The 19936-nt window shown below is 48.8% G+C and overlaps 1 pseudogene; it reads right to left on the bottom strand.

Annotated features, from left to right (window-relative positions):
• Nucleotides 1-4229: 4229 nt before the first annotated feature.
• LOC123047609 (FT-interacting protein 7-like) lies at nucleotides 4230-17026 on the bottom strand (annotated as a pseudogene).
• Between the last annotated feature and the right edge of the window lie 2910 nt (nucleotides 17027-19936).

Here is a 19936-nt window from a genome sequence, read left to right as displayed (position 1 = left end):
TAATCGAATCGGAGGAAGAACTTATCCGCGGGGAAGCCGTTGACGTACGACATTTGCCGCGGAACGTTAACCACGTAGAGTGGGTATCCTGAATCTTTCGAGGCGATAAGGCCTTTCTCTACCCGCAGCACATCGTCATGAAGTCTCCTTAGATCGCCGAATCTGGCCCGTAGCGTTGTTTCAGGTAGGATTGGTCGACCGGGGATATGCCATTTATCCGCATCGGGGATATCTACACGGTCCTGAAGCCGAGGCTGCTGAGGCGGCTGGATCATAGAATCAGCTTTTTTGCCTTTCCTCGCTCTCTTCCTAGACTTCTTTACCACCGGATGGTCGTCAATAATACGTTGAGACGGTAATTCAGGCACCGACTCATGATGCTCAAACCCTGAGGAGGCGCCAGTATAGACATACTGTTCAGCGCCATCGTCATCCTCACCCTCATCCATGGTGACGTCATCAGCGACTAATGGAGCCACCTGCTTATCCCGTCCGCTATCACCCAACCCGACACCCGACGCTAATTGGGTAGGTGGGGTGTTGATGTTCATACCTTGCTGAGGCTGCGTGCTCGTGGGTGTGCTCCCGGCCGCCTCCAGACGAAGCAGACTCTTTGGCCACAACAGGACCCACCCATTGCAACAATCACCAAGCCACCGCGGGGTCTCGTCGTCATCCCCCACTAGTATTAGAGGAGGCAAATTCTCGTGGCCCGGTTTGACACTGGCCACGGAAACCTTGAAGACGTTCGGGGGGATCGACCAGCTGTGGAACAATGGTTCCTTCGGCTCCATTATCGTCCCCTTCCCCACGTCCACCTTCTGTTCGCCGATGGTGTACAATATGGTGCACGGGGTTTCGTCGGCCTGCAAAGAAAAGTCTACGACGTGAGACATCCGAAAGGCAACAAAAATGGGAGATTATACATTTATATTGAAGGGGGCCGGTGTGGCAGATACCGTGAGGGCGTCGAGCCCAGCCAAAGAGGAGGCACCACCGAGCACGTCCGGTGCGGGAGCCGGTGCGGGAGCAGGTACGGGAGCCAGTGCAGGAGCAGGTGCGGGAGCCGGTACGGGAGCCGGTGCGAGAGCAGGTGCTCCCAGGAAGTTAGCAAGGGGAAAGTCCTCTGCATTTTTTTTCTGGATTTTGCCTTGTCCAAGTGTAAACGCCCGTCACCAAGGAAGTAGATATATCTGCAATCGCCTGTTTTGCGGCAGCTACCGCTGTTGCGACTGTCTGAGATGATTTCTTCTCAACCGTAATCTCAACCTTCTTGTCGATGCTTTCTTCAGTTAACCTCCGTCTTTCCTTTTTCTCCTCCGTGGTCTCACGGTAGTACTTCTTCCACGTGGCGCCGTCTCCGACACCCTGCACGCGTCCATACGACGGTCGAGTATCCACCGGTTGTTGTTTCAATATGTTCAATGCTCGGTTGAATGGAGTGGCACTTGGGCCTCGCCAATGCCTCAGACGGCGAGTTGCTTTCGGCCGCAATCCGGTGCTGCTCTCTCTGCAAAAGGCACTAGGATCGTTTACAAATATGACTAACGTGTGCAGTCGAATTTGATCAGAAACTAAAATTACCAGCAGTCTCATGAACTCCATAATGACCGGTGTTGTCTCGTAAACCTTCTTCACTGGGTCCCAACGGTGCCGGGCCCTCAGGACATCACGCTCCTGCGGGATGGTGAAATCCGCCAAGGGGTCTAGGATGCCCAGACTCGCGGCTTTCGCGTCCTTCTTGGCCCATTTGGACCTCTTTCCGCCGTAACCACGGCTTCCGAGGTGGTGGGTCCCAATGTTCCTCTTTTGAAGCCCCTTCATGTACTTAGACATTTTTTTGGCAGCTTCGGCCTCGCAAGCCTCCTTCAATATTTGTAAATGCTCTTCCGTGATTGTTGAATTATCCTTTACAATCTCGGAGTAGGGTTCCCCGTCGTTGATCTTTGCTTTCACTCGATTTTTCCAGGCGGCCAACGCGTCGCTAAACTTGGTCATGGCGTGTTTGTTTATCTTCTTCATTGCCGGGTCCTTGTCTGGATCTTCATAATCCTTCTCATTTCGGCCCGGGAACAAGAATATCTGGTGAAACTTCTTTAGGAGGAAGCTCCTCATATTTTCTATCTTCTTTAGTTTCTCATCGTTGATGGTGGCGGTTGTCCATATCATGCAGCCTATTTGATTGCCGTAGCAGCGGCGCGCTTCCTCGGGCGCCTTTGGCTCAAAATTGCCGTCGTCCACCTCCGTGACCACCAGTCTAGTAGTCCTGAGTTTGTTAGGAACCCGTTGCCTCTTTGCTTTCGGTTCTACACCAGCTCCGATCCCCGAGGCAGCACCGGTCTCAGAGCCGGTCTCGATGCCGGTCTGAATCTCAGCGTCGGTCTCAGTCTCAGCACCGGTCTACGTGTCAGTCTCAGCACCGGTCTGCGTGTCGGTCTCAGTCCCCGATGCCACCGGTGGGCCCAGCAACAACATATGTTGATCGTCGGTAAGGCTAAAAAATTCGTCTGCCGCCCGATAGACGTCGTCGCAATCACCAGAACCCTGTCCTTCATCGTTGCTAGCCATGTTTCCTATGATTAAATCTAGTCAATTAATTCTAGACCTAATAAAATGAATAATGACATAAAAAGGACTATTGTTTTGCAGGAATGTTGACTCCTTCCTGGTGCGGCAAATCGCGGGCACTTGATATGTCCTAGTTTGTAGCACAAGTCATGCCGAAATTCACGGGAAATTTCGGCATGACCTTTGCTAAAAAGTGGACAAATCGAGAACCTGAAATTTGCCGGAACAGAAATGAATCAACATTCCGGCAAAACATAGGTCACTCAGCATCATTCCCTGGAAACAACAAAGCCACTTGGGCACAATCGAACAACTTCAATGAAAAGATATAACATGACCACTTCAATGAAAAATAAAATTTGCCTAAATTCTTTTCCTTGAAAAATATTGGTCTTTTTAAAAATCAAAAACCTTTGCAAAATGACCTCACTAAACACAGAACCCAATTAAATTGCAAAGGAACTCCATTTCTCTAACCCTTCTGACCTAATGCTCTAAAATAAAATTTTCCTCTAACCTAGCCAATCTACTTAACCTAGCTTGTTAATCCAACGAACCTAATTAACCTACCTATTTAACCTAGTTAGTTAATCTAGTTTACCTACATAATTAACCCTAATTAAACTAGTTAACGCGGCTAGTTCTCTGTCAAAGCCTAAAATAAATTTTTGCACTAATTAACCTGGATAATTAACCTAATTAAACTAGTTAACCTGACTAGTTCTCTGTCAAAGCCCTAACTAAGTTTTTGCACTAACCTAGATAATTAACCTAATTAAACTAGTTAACCTAACTACTTCTCTGTCAAAGCCCTAACTAAATTTTTGCCCTAACCTAGATAATTAACCTAATTAAACTGGCTAACCTATGCATGAGAGAGAGAGGAGGGGTGGGGGCTTACAGATGATGGCTCCGGTGGTGGCGACGGAGGCAGTGGTGGCGAGGGAGGCAGGGACGTCTCCGTTGACGGCGAGGGAGGCAGGGGCGTCTCCGGTGACGGCGAGGAAGGCAGTTATGGCGAGGAAGGATCCGGTGGCGTCGACGGCGGCTCCGGTGGCGTTGATGAGGCCGCGCGGCTCCGTGGCGTTGGGGGCGGCTCCGGTGTCGTCGACGGCGCACGACTCTGGTGGCGTCGACGTCAGCGGCGAAGTGGGGCGACGGTGAATCGGGGAGACGGCGGCGCGCGGGGTGGGTTGAGGGATTTGGGGGAGAAGTGGTGGCCGGGGGGGAAACGGTTTTTTGGTTAAGTCAAACTTAGCGGTAGCGCGTTTCGCAAAACGCGCTATAGCTAAGATAGCTATAGCGGTTTCGCAAAACGCGTTGCTGCTATAGCTATATAAATTTCTTCCTTTTTAATTTCCTTTTCTGTTTCTATAGCGGGGGTCTAGGACACGCGCTACAGCTACGTTAGCTATAGCGCCTCTTACAAACACACGCTCTTGCTATGCCTTCCTCCATTTTTTCGCCTTTTCATTTATTTTGCTTTATATTTTATTTTTTTCCTTTCTCCTTTTTCTATTTCTTTCATTTTCATTTACTTTTCTATTTGTTTTTCATCTTATTTTATTTCGTTAGTAGTAGCGCTCTTCTTAGAAAACGCGCTGCTAATTATGCCCTAGCGGTAGCGCGTTTCTTCTAAGCCCGCTACTGCTATGCGTAGCCTATCATTCTGCCAATGGGAATATTAGTAGTAGCGCTTTTGTAACTACACGCGCTACTGCTAAGGTTGTATCTATAGCGCGGTTTTTCTTCAATCGCTACTGCTATATAGCACTAGCGCGCTTTTTTGACCCGCGCTGTTGCTAAATTTCTGTGTATAAGGTTTTCCCTAGTAGTGATGAGTTAGTGGCATTTGTATTACCCTTAACATGAGAAACAAAATAAAACTAAAATTAAAAGAAAATGAATCAATTTTTTTTGAAGGAAGAATGTATTAGTGGCATTTCTATTATCTTTCAATTCAAACCAAAACCAGCTGGCTGATTGATCATAATTAGTCTGCACCAACATCGCCGCATTAATGCTCTCGGCGGCCGCGTCACTCGTCATGCAAGTTGCATGCATGCAGAAGTGTAGCCTAGTGGAAGAAAAATATAACTCGTCGTATCATCTGGTACTAAATCAAAAACAGGGTGCACCATCTCTCTGCCATTGGTGCTGCTCACCACCACCCTGTGCCCGCCACACCGCCCCCACCTTGGCTAGTGGGACAGTTGAACACAGAAGTTGCAGCGAATTTGTTTATGCTGGTGCTTGTTGATTGTTGTACATCTACAGAGAAGAGAACATAAATAATGCCGTTGCTTATAGGTTGTTGATAACTTTTTACTTCTTGCAGTTCCTAATGCCGTTGATTTTGTATCCACTCCAACCCACAAGCTCTTTTGCTAGTACGTAGTATTCTGGAGACAGTCAAAAGAAGACTTCGAGATCTGAACGGAGAGGGGGTAATGTAGTCAACCAAAACGATGATAAGAACGAAAATTCTAGACCTACGGACAAGTTACGGGCTGCCTCTCCTAAGTGCTAACTAATCTCTCGCACCCTGATTTGCATGGGGGCAATGCTACACCCAACGTTTTTACATAAATGCTTATGTGGAGTTTTCTGATTGGGAACAGGGGGATTATTGTTTGCATGGTGGGGCTGGCCATCATGACTTTTCAATCTTTTAATCTCACGTGAGTCCGTAGCGCATCGTCTGCGCGTAGTTGTAGCAAAGCTTATGATAAGAAATACTCCTAAAACATATTCTACATTCATGCATGAACCTCACAACATCAGGTCTTGATTTGAAGGCAGACGACGGTAGAAGTTGAAGATCAGGTTCGGGGTCCTGCTCCGGAACCACGGGGGCCGGAGGAAGTGCAGCTGTATCACCATGGCCACCACTCGGAACGGCGTCAGGTACAGTACGACTGCCGTAATCACCAAGAGCATCATGTAGATGGTTGTCGCCCTGGGGTCATGCCAGCGAGGCAGGAACAGCAGGCGCTCTCCCTGCGTAGCAAGGTTCCCAGCCACCGTCTGCACCCTGCCGGCGATGCTCCTTAGTCCATCATACCTCATCCGCACGATGTCAGCCGGCCTGGACGCCGGAAACGTGTCGAACTCCTCGTCCAGCTCCTCCGGGTGTGCGAGCTCCGCGTGTGACAGCACCGCATCCATGTGCGGCAGATTCCGCGGCCGCTGCCGGTAGTTCCACGCAACGATCATGATGAAGCACAGGAATCCCATCGGCAGGATTAGCTTCGGGTAGCACACCAGGTTCAGGTATACCACGTTCACCAGAATCGTCGTCACCGGATTCTTCCACTTGCAGACGTCGTCAAACCACTTCCACACGACGATGATGCCAGAGAAGAGGGCCATGAGCCGGTAGAAGTTGGCCTTGCTCCGTCGCAGGCTGAACGTGTCGGAGTCGACGTCGAGCATGTACTCCACCACTTCCCTCGGCAGCGGCGGCTCCGACCTGCCCAGCCGCGTGGCCACCATCTGCATCGCCTCGAACCGGAGGTAGTCCATATGCCGCACGGTGATTGGGTTGGTGTAGTGCATCTTGGGGAGCCGTGGTTTGCCGTACATGGCCAGCATTTTGGGCCAAGACTTGCAGGTGAAGCGGACTGCAAGTTGGAGCTGCCCCATCTTCTTCAGCCGGGACCGGGTAAGCGCCATGAGCGGGTAGTACTGGGTGTACATGCGGTCCGTCTCGAGGGTGGCGACGCGAACGCGCACCTTGCCGATCCTCTGGTCATTGGCAACGCCCTGGGAGTCGTTGAAGACGGCCATTGTGATGACGGTGGAGACGTCGAACACATCCCAGGTGTGCTGCTCGTTCCATTGCGGCGCGGTGGTGTTGAGGAGAGTGCGTGTGCGCACCCACTTCCTGCCGTACTTGGCGACGACGTACGGGTTCTCCACGCCCGCGGCCAGGTCACGTGCGCCCAGAATCCCCACCTCCAGGATGCCAATGGCGCTCTTGCGGAGTTTCTTCAACAAGTATACGTGTTAACATATTGATTATGAAAAGGCAGGAATATATGGTAATCGTACTTCCGTGCAAATTTCCGGCTTCAAATATGCTACTCCCTCTATTCACTTTTATAAGACCTTTTAGACAGCAGAAATTGAACTGTTTTAGGTGTTGTCTTAAATGTCTAAACGATCTTACAAAAATGAACGTAGGGAGTATTGTAATTAATAGTGTCAAAACGCGGCCGCCGGATGCAGGTCGCTCACGAAGTCCGGCCGCTCGTCCAACACATGGTACGCCGTGTCCAGACTCATCCTGAGCAGGATCTTGCTCCCGGTCATCCCACGCGAGAGGCTGAACCACTTGGACGACACCGGCACAAGCAGGTCGTTGCACTCCACGTGCGGCGATGCCACGGGGATGATGACGCGGCCGATGGGCTCGTACCTCCCGTGGCCGACCATCTCCTCCACGGTCACCGCAAGCTGGTCCTCAAATGGCTCGCTGACGACAAACATGAAGTCCTCGTTCCAGGCCGGGTTCGCCGACCCCTGCGGCTGCCCCGGCCGCGTCCGCATTATCTGGCTGCCCATCTGGATCTTGGCGACGGTCCACGCTAGTGGTTGGTCCTTTTTAGTACCCATGAGGTCCTGTGCCACGATGACGGCGACCCTGAGGTAGATGAGCTTGGGGGAGTAGTACACCCTGGAGCGCGTGTTGGTGATCCCCTCCAGGGAGAGAGCGTAGTGACCCGACCCCGAGCTCTCCTGCTAGCGCGCACCGGCGGCGGCCACTCCGGCCCCGTCGGCCACCCCACCGCTGGCTCGCAGCCCAGCCGCCATGTTGCCGCCGCCTCCACCCTCGTTGCCTGTGGGCTTCAAGCCGGTTGACGTCCCGCCGCCATCCCTATCGTCTTCCCGGTCAGATCCGGATCGGGACCTCCTGCTTCCGCCGCCGCAGACGACGACGCTGGACCTGCCCACCCAGCTTCGTGCCGTGCCCATGGCGGTGCTGGTGATGCCTCCGTGCGAGCTCGTAGCGCCCACATCACCGAAGCTCCCCATGCCCGCGGCTACCGGCAACTGCCCAGCTCCGGCGCCGGCCACCGCGACACCGACGCCACCCATGCCCGCGGCAGCTGGTGGCTGCCCCGCTCCGTCGACGACGGCTGCTGCTGTCGACATCCTGGTCCCCGTGGCGGCTCCGTCCCTCCTCCAGCCGGCCGCGCCCGGGAGCTCGCGTCCATCGCCACCGAGCTCGCTCCCCTCCGAGCCAGCGCCCGTGGTCCCTCCCGCATCGACGTTCGCCGCCGCCGCACTAGCCGCGGCTGCACTTGCTTGCCGCAGATCGGACCCGGCCATCGGAGGGCAGAAGGCTCGTTCCCAGGAGGGCCTGGATACCTTTGCTTCGCCGCCTGCTGGACGCCCTTGCCTGCCCGGCGGCCAACCTCCTGCACTCGTTGCTCCTGGTTGGGGGGATTGGCGTGGATGCTTCCATCGTGATGAGGCGGCTGATGTTCTCGAGCGTGAGCAAGGGGGATGGCAGACTGTCTCGAAGGGGCGCTGCTCGCCGCCTCCTGCAGCTTTTGGTCGCCCTTCCATCAATGTGCGGCGTTCCCCTCCGACGTGGCTGAGAGACAGGTGTTTCCGGTGTCTCCGTCGAGGTCATCGCGCATACTCCTGCAGGGATCCAATCCGATGCACTGACTGCCTTCGATCTGGACATATCGCTCGCTTCTGTCGTGCTAAGAAGCCTGTCCACCAAGCTTCGCCGCTCCAATGTCATGCTCCATCGGCTGCTTCCACCGGTGATGTCTCCATGATAGATGTGCAGATCCCGTCTATCTCGGCTGAGCATGTCGGGTTGGTGGAGGAGACCAAGATGCTTCGCACTGAGCTTCACGACTGCCTTGCGCGTGCCGGCAGTGTTTTGGGGAGGGCGGAGGCTGCTCTTGCCAAACTAGAGGTGGTGCCGAATGTGTCTTCGCTGCCTGAGCTTCAGATTGGGGTTGTGCCTGATGTGTCCCTACTGCCCGAGATCCAGGTTGTCTCTGTCGATGGGGAAGGTGGCATGTATGGAGATCTCTCCCCTCGTGCTACAGTATGTCAGTTGCCGCTGCCTGTCATGCCGATTCCTTCAGGGAGTGAACTCATTGTTGAGGTCGTGACTCCGGTGCTGCGGATTATGTCTGAGCTTCAGAAGCTTTGTGGGGAGCCCACTTTGCCTATTTCGATGGTGCTTCCCGAGGAGATAGGGTCTCTTGGAGGGGACTTGGCGATGCCGACTGCGACCTCATCGTTTTCATTGGAGCCGAGTCAGCCGCTTGCCTTTGTGGACCTTGGAGGTTTGGCGGCTGCTGCTGCTCTCTCACCTGAGGTTGTTGGCCCGGTGGCGTCTGTTGGTGCTGAGTTTGATGAGGTAGGTGCTTTGACACCTGTGTCTAAGGCGCCGAAGCCCGTCCAGTCTCTCATCTTTGACCGCGACGCTATGTTGGCACGTATTGATGAGGTGGTCTTCGCGAAAAAGCTTGGCCGCTTGCTCACCAGCTTGGATGCAGCTTGTCCTGGGTCTGCCAAGACGATTGCTTGCCTCCTAGCGGAGGAGGTTTCTACGGGCAAAATAAAGAAGGTGAAGAAGGCTATCAGGAACATAGGCAAGAAGACTGACGTTATTAGGAAGGCGTCCGCGACTGCTTAATGGAGGATGCTCAGTCTTTTTGTCATCCATCTTCGATTGACTCGCCTCTGTGGATTTGGTGGCGTTCGGTGGTTTCGTTGAGGGTTTCGTTGCGATGTCATTTTGCGAGGGCTTATGGTTGTTGCATGTTATGTATGTTTGTTGGGTTGACCATGGTGTCATGGAGTTTCTTTCTTAGAGAGTAGTCCGCATGTGGTCTATATGTATCGGTTTTCGCCCGGTTTTCCTTTAATTAACTGGGCAATTCTCTTCTTCTTAATTAATCGATGAGGCAAATCTTTTGCCTCCGTTTCAAAAAAGAATGCCGCGTCTCCAGTAAGGCCTCGTCGGCCTGCGTGCCGAGCCAAACGGCGAGCAAGATCTCGCCGAGGCTATGGCTGTTCTCGCCGTCGGTATCGGAAAGGTGGTACCACTGCGGTGCCAGCCAGCTGTAAGGCGAGAGGCGTCTGGGGATGTCGGACACGTCAAAGTCGACGCGGCCGACGAAATCGGCCTTGTGCTTGACGATAATCTGCAGCTGGTTGGACTGCAGCTGGGCTTGGGAGAAGGTGAACATCTGCCGCCACACCGGGTTGGCGTTCTTCTCCACGTGCCGAGTCACGTCCTTGAGGTCACCTAGCTTCACCTCCACGTACGGGTCCAGCGCGCCGGTGATGCCCATGGTAGGCAGGTCCCGCGCCTTTACCACGCTCACGCACAGATATGACATCTGCTCCAACGTATCGTGCGTTGACGTCATCTCGGTCGCCGGCAGTTGAGCCAGCTCAGGAGAATAGTAAAATATTTCCCCAAACCAGCCCTACAAAAATTCACTTTTGCTATTATTCATGCGCCTGGAAACAGAAAATTCAATTCGAAGCTCGAGCACAAAAGTGAATTCGAAAAATTTGTACAAAAAACAAGGCTCTAAAAAACCTTTTTTTTAGCACTAAACTTTTTTCCCAAACCTTCACACATTTTCGTTAAAGAGCGTCTTTTATTATCTCATAATAATATCGCATCAAGGGGATATAAACAAAATGAGAACACAACCTCAGCATAACTAAGATGCACACAATCAACACAAACACATACAATGGGCGCTCGTACCCAGCCGTCGCTAGGGTTTCCTCTACCTCCCGTCGGCGCCGATGCCGGTGTGCCTCGTCTCCTGTGGCCTTAGGGCCATGGAGACATGGTGGATCCCAGCCCTTGCCGGTAGGAGGGCTTTGTTTTTTTATGCTTTTCCGAGTTTTCTTAAGGTTTGTGTCCTGCTTAGAATGACAAGGCAACGACGGCTCTCTGAAGGCGGAATACGATTCTCCCCGCCTAGCCTCTGTTCCGGTGATGCTTCTAGCGTCATCAGAGGTCGTGTGAAGGTTTATCTTTGGCGGATCTCGTGGGATTCGGCCGGCGTTTATCTTTGGTGGTGCTTCTAGCGTCATCAGAGGTCGTGTGAAGGTTTATCTTTGGCGGATCTCGTGGGATTCGGCCGGCGTTTATCTTTGGTGGATCCACATGGATTCGGTATTTGTCCGTGTGTGTTTGTGTGTCTACAGGTTTGATCCTTCCGATCTAAAATTCTCTTCAACGGCAGCGGTTTCTATTCTGATGCGCTGGTCCTACACGGTCTTGGCACAACGTCTTCCCAACCGTCTACTACAACAAGTTTTCTCGGCTCTAGTGAGGGAGGGGGCGATGACAGCGGCGCGTCTTTGGCTCGCTTCAGTACTTGTAGACATCGCTAGGTGGTCTACCGTTCTAGATGTAGTTTTTATTATCTCTGGTATTCGTTGTATTATCATGATTGATGATGAATATATTGGAAGTTTTCTCGCAAAAAAAGACACTAACACACACAATGATCACACTATGAAAATCAAGGACATACAAGACCAACGCTATGCCTAGGTGAAGGGGAAAAATGACCATCTCTCGAAATAGGCTTTCGCCCGCCTTTATAAATAAAGGCACAAACGGCCGAACGATACATGTGTGGTGAGGAAACCCTCATACAAGTAGGTCGGAATGAAATAAAAAAGGCCCAGGACGAGTGGCACAAGTGCCACTAAACCCAACGCCAAACATGAAGAACGGGAGAGACCACCCCTAACACACTACAACCAAGACAACTGAAGAGGATCGGAGCCGAGCCGCCAAGAGAAATCACCGTGCCATGAGGATCCGAACACACCGAGCTATCTCTGGAGAGGGCAGACTCATCGTCGAGCCGACCCCCTCGCTCCGGGCCTTGGAGCGCCGCACCTGCCAAGAGACGGCAAGGACCGAGAACGGAGGCCACCAGGACACGTTTAAATGATAGGTGATCATCGACACCACCCCTCGCCAGAGGAGAAGATGCACTATGTCAGCGGGAAGGCAAACCCGACGCCATAAGTCATCTGCAACCGAGAAGAACCGAGGGTCCACCAACGACGCCCTCAAGAGGGGGATGACACCGAGCGCCACCATCATTGAGCCCTAGAGATTGACTAGGATTTTCACCCCGGACCCCTGGCACCTTGAGGGGGCCCATAACAATGCCCCCAAGAGGGAAGCGACACCCGTCGGTGCCCTCGTTGCCGGCGCCGGAGCGCAGAGCTTTTGGTCGGACCCACAAAAGTGCCACCAGCAGACTCACGGTTGCCGACCCACCCCAAGAGGGGAAGCCGCGGCCCATCGCGCCAGGCCTCCAGATCCAGACCAAGGGATCACAATTGCCGAAGCTACGACGACTCTAAGGCCACCCACCACCCCTCCCCTTGCTACCCGCATAGCCATGAGAAGGTGCCACCACCGCTGCCACGCTGCCCGCCGCCGAGCCACCCGTCCAGCCTCACCATCCAGGGCCGCCGCCCCGACATCCAAAGCGAACCACCACCACCACCAACAAGCAGCATGATGACCTAGGACAGGCATCCGGACACGAACGACGATATAGCGGAACCGCCGTTGATCAGGACCGGGCATCCCCGATACCGGTCCACAAACAAGGAGCTCCACCTCAGTCGGTGGCATGGATCACCGGGTCAGCCTGCATCGTCGCCGGGGTGGCCCAAACAGACAGGCTACCGGAGCGGTGGTCCTCCACGGGCCAGATCTGGTCCAGCCCTCGTGGCCCTCCACCAGTTAACCCTAGATCCACCACACCACCAGCCGCAGAATACCCCGCACGCCACTACAGCCGCCGCCGGCCATGGCCTGGCTCGAAGCCCCGAGTAGCACGCCAGGGGGACGGACGCCTCGCGTCACTCGAAGAAGCCAAGACGCCAAAGCACCGGAGCCTCCAGCATGAGCACACCGGGGCGTGGCCCGCCGCCGCTGCCACAAGCATCCGCCCGCAGCTCGACGTCGCCCACCATGCACAGCCCCGCCGCCGTGCGCCACCCCGCCCGCACTCGGGCGCTACCATCCATCCGCAAGCTCCGCCTGCGCCAGATCCGTGTCTAGGACCCCGCAGCCACCACGGGCTAGCCATCGCGCTCGACGCCGCCGCCTGCCACATCGCGCAAGCCGCCGCCGCTCGCTCTTGCTGCCACGCCGCTGGACCCATGGGAGCACGGCGTCCCCGTCCAGCAGACCTACCCGTGCCGGCCGAGCGTTGGAACGAAGAGGGAGAGGAGCCCGCCGCCACCGATGCCACCAGGCTTTGCCCGGCGGTGCTTGCCGGCGGCGGCGGGGGAAGGGGAGGGGTGTAGGGGAGGGAGGAGCCGGCGACTAGGGGTGGCCCTCTCGGTCGCCTGCGGGGAGGACGCGAGAGGAGCCCAGTTTTTGGGTAAATTACTCTGCACAAGCGATGGATGAAAAAAGCGACACCTTAAGAACTATGAGAAAGGTTCTTCAAAAGGACTATGAAAAAAGCAATGGATGAAAAAAGCGACACCTCATTTTTTGACAACACAAGGACTATGAGAAAGGTTCTTCAAAAGCGACACCTTAAGGAAGAAAATGACGCCCAAACGTCGCCATCCCCGAATCCAATCATCAATGGTTAGATCTTGGGTTTTCACCCTGAAGATCAAATCCGAACAAACTCCAAGCAATGTCTTCAACAAGGTGACGATGCAAAATACCACCATTGCCAGGTAAAACCAACTAGCGTTAAACCTAGGGTATTCACCCGGAGCTCGAAACCTTGTACTCAAAAAGCACCGCCAAATCAAAATCATCGTGTGTTTTCACCTCCACTTTCCGCAGTCCCAGTAGCGTGCACACAGGGTGAGATCATTAACGCGGGAGGAAGGGCATCGCCATCGCCAAAATCCATACCAGCATCATCCATCAGCCCCACGCCGTCGTCGCAAGTGGATGCCAGTGGCAGGTGTACATAAAAAATGCAGGACCACACCACCATCTACAAATACTCCCTCCGTCCCATAATTCTAGTCTTAGTTTTGTCTAGATATGGATAGGAGTATCTAGCACTAAAACATGACTAGATACATCCGTATCTAGACAAATTTAAGACAAGAATTTTGGGACAGAGGGAGTAGTTACTAGTGGCATTTCACACGGGCACCTTCCACTCAAAATAAGACGCACGCTACTAGTACCCACTTACCAATGACTAGTGCCCGTGAAAAAGGTTTTAGTGTTGAAACAGGGATGTGCGACTAAAGCAACTAGCATCGGTGGACTCCTGGCCCTTTTCCTAAAGCGTCAAAGCCCATATCATAGCGGCACAAATTGCTCCAGTTTACGGATCCTAGTGGTATATGTAGCAACTCGGAATCAAAGGAAAAAATGCACAAACTCTGAAATTTTCAACATACCTGGATACTTTCCATTTGGTGAAGCCTGTCAATCATGTCTCGTGCACTAGCTGGTCTGTCCTTTGGATTGAACTGTATGCAATTTAAAGCTATCTCATAGCATACACGTATTTGTTCGTAGAGTGTGTCTTGTTGTGATCTCTCCAACCTATCACTCCAGCTTTCAAGTACCTAACAGAATTGCAGTGCTGAGTTATGGTCTTTGAAATGGATCAGTAACATTTTTGCATATAGGAAACTCAAATATGTATAGTATATACTGACAACATACTTTCAGGCAGCAAACTAACAATAAAATATTGCTAAAAAGTAAAACAAGTCCCAATAATTTCAAGTCAGATCTATGGCCATATAAATTGTACTTTAATATTCAGTGAAAACAAGTAGAAATGAAATGTGAAGTCCTTCCTGCAAACGATAATCTATGTGATTATATTTATTCGTATGACCTTTTCCTATCCATATTCTCCTGTACCTTTTAGTACTGCCGGGATTCTTCAATATTTCCATTTCTTATCTTCAAAGACTTGGGTACTCGTACACCTTTTAAGTTTCTATTTATTCTTCATAAGGATTAAGTTTATGTTTTCCCTTAGCAAATGGTAGTTTTACAAGTGTCTTCCAGAAATGATACTACCCAACATCTGACACTAAAATGTAATCAAAATATGGAAATTAGAAGCGTGACAACTATTTCAAAGTTGACCCTTCTTAGCCAAAAAGGAAATTATGCTTTTATCTCTGTAATGATGGCATTTATTATTGTTCTTACATCCTCACTAGTTTGATGCCCTTTCTGCCCGGTCAATATTTCCATGATAATAATACCAAGACTATACAAGTCACCGCTGCGTGTGATTCCACTCCCTTCATAACGTTCTGGTGCCAAATATCCCCTGTATGAAAATATAAAAGGTCCGATTGATTAATCTACAAATAGAGTGCAATTAAATCACATACCACAAAAGAATGAGCTTTCATGAGGAGCTCACTAGCTTACGTTGTTCCTGATATATTTTTGGTAAGCACTTGGCTTTGATTTTCATCTAAGCATCTTGACAGGCCAAAATCAGTTATTTTTGGTACCATGTCATTGTCGAGCAGTATATTCGCGGGCTTCAAATCCAAGTGAATAATACGATTGTCATGAAGATATTGCAGACCGTGACATATCCCCTTGATTATTTTGTAGCATGTATCCCACTCACGATGTGCATCTATCAACGGGAGAGGAGAAACCGAGTTTATAATCTGAGATACTTGATGTGTTCACTTTTGAATAATGAATGTTATATTACTTATATGGCACATTACGGAATTAGTATATGTAGAAAATAAAGAGAGAAGTTAGAGGCCACATGGTCGTACCGTTAAGATACAAATCAAGACTCCCTTTAGGTAGGTACTCAAAACAAAGCAATCTTTGTTGTACATCTGCCATGATAAGTTTTCCGTCATACGTTTTCGCACTTCTTTGTCTGTCATCACAATATCCCAGAAATCTTACGACATTTTTGTGCTTAGCCCGCATGAGGCATTCAATCTCTCGGTCAAATTCTGTTTCATGCATATAAGCTTTGGACAACTTCTTCACGGCAACCGACCTGCCGCCAAGTATTCCCTATCACTCACAAGTGTTAGCATCAGTATGAATTCTAAAAAACGGTGTGATTTAAGATTGGAATGTATACTAATACTACCTCATAAACCACAGCAAATCCACCTCTTCCAATCTCCCGGTCATCGGAAAAATCATTTGTGATGTCCTTCAAGAGTGATAATGGCAGGGCCTTGGGCTCAATTGTGTCATCGACTAATATCTGCTCTAGGTCACTTTGCGCATTAGAAGCTTTTTGTTCCATTTGCAGTTAGTATGTAATTAATCTGGAAATATGACCAAACCTGTTATGTATGTATGAATGATGTAATTAACCTGGAAACAGTAGCAAACTCATTATGTATGTATGAGCGTAGCCACTAGAACAAAATTCCCAAGTTCTCAGGTAGATAATTAATGAACTACTAAGAAACACAGTACTGTTCCATATACTTGGTCCAAAAAACAGAGGAAGCATCCCAGTGCAACCAAAATAGAACTTATAGCTAGGCTACAAGTTGATGCTCCACTAAGCTTGCCCCCAGATCGACTAGTAGAAGGTAACATGGCAAACAAGCAGATCAAACTTTTCATTGGCAAAAAAAAAAAAGATCCCACAAGCATCAGTAGAAAACCACCATAAAGACAAGCAGATTCCAACACCAGCGTCGCAGTAAAAAAAAAGCACATCAAAAGAGCCACTGCAACAGGCTGCGGGTAAAAGACTGGGACGAACCGGGCGCCCGCTGGCTGCCAAAAAGAAAAAGAAAAAACATTGCAGTCAACCAAACATTTAAGAAAGGAAATGTTTGGAGACCAATGACAAAGGCAGTAGTTTTTAGCGTTACAATAAACCGGAAAATCGAAACATTTAAGAAAGGAAATACTTCCAGCAGCACCAAGGAACAAGCCCCACTTGACTGCTGTTTGATAGATCTGCTGTCAAAGTTGTATTGATCAAAGGCAGCAAAGAGCAAGCCCAAACACATACACATACACACATCCCAGAGGATACAAGATCTACTACTGCTTGCAGCCGAGTGAAGGCGACGGAGATTCAGATTTACTAGCAGCCTCGCTAGTGACGGAGGAGTGGATCGATTAGTCTCTCACCCTCTGAGTGAAGTGAAGGGATGGATAAAAGTGAAAATAACCCCGAACCACAGGCTAGCTGCAAATTAGTGGTAAATAAATGCGCAGAGACCCGCGACTAATGCTGAATCCGCACACGGATGTTCCCAGACGAGACAAGGTCTAGTACTACTTTACCTGGACAGGCCACGCTCCTTGCTGCGGAGTCAAGCAATGGAGATTCAGATTTACTACCAACCTGAGTGATGAAGGAGGAGGAGGGGATGAGTCTCTCAGGTCAACGCACACTCTGAGTGAAGTGAAGGAGGAGGAGGGGTTGAGTGAAGTGAGCATTTACTCTCGCGTTCTGTTCACAGCGTGCGAGAAAGCTGACAAGGGCTCCGCTAGGACCCAGGCTAGTCTTGTCCAGTAGTAGGTGACGCTGTTGCTAGATTCGCTTTACCCCTCCGGTTGTGGAATTAATTCATGTGATTATCTCTCTAGCCTATGTTGTTGGAAGTAATTTAAACATCACAAAATTAAAATATCATGTTATTGAAATTTGTTCTCAAAGAATGTTCTCTAAATAGTTTTAAATACAACCAAACTTTGTTAAACTGGTATCCGAACTTTGCCATGACAAATAGAAGAACTTTTGGAAAACTCTGGCATAGCTTGCATTTTTTGAAAAATAGGTAGACAACTTTTTAACCATATTTTCGGAACTTTGTCGCCAAAACTCAAAGAACTTTTCAATTTTTATTGTTTTTTTCAAAACTCCTCATGATTTTCATGGCGAAGTTCAGGCACATCCTTCATAAAGTCCGACAAAGCCTTCATAAAAATTGCATGCACATGATTTTTTTAGTGAGGCTGTGGGTTAACATGTAATAATCCCACAGTAACTAGTGACGTTATCCCGCAAAAAAGGTAACTAGCGACGTTAATTATCCATGCCAGATATAATTATGAGGCTGGCCTGCCACTAAACAGGAGGATGGGAGGGAAAAGTGCGCAGAGCATGCACATGACCTAGCTAAAGAAACGAATCTACTAGCCTGTGGCTGGTGCATGGCAGACACATCGGCGGGTCTAACTGATTGGACAACATGCATGATGACCGGCTCGGATTCGCACTGCATACGAAACACGAAAGTAAAAAACCGCGTCCAACCGTCTACTATTAACGATGAATCCTATTTGGTGCTTATGCGTCCGTTTGCAAACCGGCGACTGCAAGGCACGGCTAGCTGGGACGGCCCATCTTCCCCTTTCTTTCTAGAAAACCTGATAAAAAAGGGAGCGTTGAAACGGATTCTAACCTGAGACCAAAAGCTTCCCAGAGCAACGCAACTACCACCCAAACACCAAGACGCACGTGACAATTGACTTCGTTTTCCTAATTTTATTCTTTCTCCAGATTGCGATGCCCGCATTTTTTTATTCTTTTCACTGTTTCTCTTTTATACCCTTTTTCTTTTGCAAATGCGCGAGCTTTTCTTAATTTTCGTTCTTTTTAAGAATCGACGAACTCATTTTTCAAATTTGTGAACTTTTTTTTTTCAAAATGGACGAACTTTTTTCAATTTTAGTGAACTTTTTTCAAATTAGAGAAATGAATTCAAAGTTGATGAATTTTTTTTGAATTCGATGAACTTTTAAAAAACATGTATGAACTTTTTTCAAATTCGATCAACTTTTATTCAAATCAATGAACTTTTTTGCTAGATTCGATGAAGTTTTTTTCCAATTTGTGAACTTTATTTTTCTCAAAATCAGTGATTTTTTTCAAATCTGTGAACTTTTTTCAAAAGCCAGGGAACTATTTTTGAATTCGTGATTTTTTTAATTCAAAATCGATGAACTTTTTTCATACCCCCATGAACTATTTTTAATTTTGAGATTTTTAATTCAAAATTGATGAAAGTGTTTTCAAATCAATTAACTTTTTCGAACTATTTTCTAAATTGATGACCTTTTTTACAACTCATGAACTTTTTGCAATTTCATGCTTTTTTCAAGTTAGTGAGCTTTTTTCCAAAATCATGAACCTTGTTTGAAATCATGAACATTTTCCATTATCGCGAACTTTTTCCAATTGGTATGAAAGTTTGTCGAGAAGGACTTTGTCCTATCGCATGCTTTCGGTATCCTTCCACAAATGCTATGGATGATGTGACTCTCGTCCTTCGATCCAAAAGCTAGAATTCCGTTACGGTCAAGTGCAATATGTTTGCTTCCATGAAACCCGAACTTCGAAAGTTTTGGGATAGTTATGTGATATTCATGGAACTGAAAATTAATTTTTAGATACAAACAAAGGCTGAAAGATATGAAATATCCAAAGAAATGTTTGTTTGCAAATTATTAGTGAATTGTTTACTATGCATTAGGCTGATAAGAGAGGGATCCAGAAGAATGCCTGTCATATGATGAAAGGTGAATAAAACAACAACTTAAAGAGAAAGGAAGTGTCCAAAGGGTGTTAGTATGACTTACACGCCTAGGAAGTCCGGGGCTAACGCCACCCTTAAGTTGGGTGCTTCTTTTGCGAGTAGGAGAAATACTAAAAGTTAAACTGTTAGAAGTATAAAGGCAGAAAGAAAGATGACTGGAATATCCAGCTCATGTATGAATGTCATACAAGTTTTTGATGTATAGAAGGCTGGTCAAAGATATAATTCTTGGGAATTATGGTTAAACATGGTAATCACTAATTCTTGGGTATTGTGAGTTAATCGCAAAGTTACCCGCTCAATTGCATTCTGTTGCGAATCAATGTAAGAGCTACTATGGCCTAAAAAGACTAGCCAGGAATGAGGTTTTAATACATGCTGGGAACATAGTAAAAGTTACTATACCTTCCATCGGTGTATTACCTATCTATTTTCTTTCATAATTCATTTTAGAGTTTCTCACACTCTAGCCTTTTGCATAAGGTATCTTGCAAGAAGGTTGTTCATAAGAGAACTTTTGATGTTCACTATTATGAATAAACATAAGGGCCATACTTTCATTATAAATGAGATGTATGTTATGAATAATGATATTAATATACTACCTCTATGTTTACTTTCATAATTCATTTTAGAGTTTCTTACACTCTAGCCCATTGCACAATGTTTATTGCAAAAGGGTTGTTCATAAAAGAATAATTGTTGTTCAGTATTATGAATAACATGAAGGGTCATGCTTCCATCCAAGATGGGATGTATGTTATGAATATTGATGGCAAAATGATACATCGATAACACCGACGCTAAATGTCACAAGACTATG

The sequence above is a fragment of the Triticum aestivum genome, chromosome 2B (genome assembly GCF_018294505.1).
Source record: "Triticum aestivum cultivar Chinese Spring chromosome 2B, IWGSC CS RefSeq v2.1, whole genome shotgun sequence".
Classification (NCBI taxonomy): domain Eukaryota; kingdom Viridiplantae; phylum Streptophyta; class Magnoliopsida; order Poales; family Poaceae; genus Triticum; species Triticum aestivum.
Note: the sequence above shows the minus strand (reverse complement) of the source record. Positions and strands in the feature narration are given on the sequence as shown.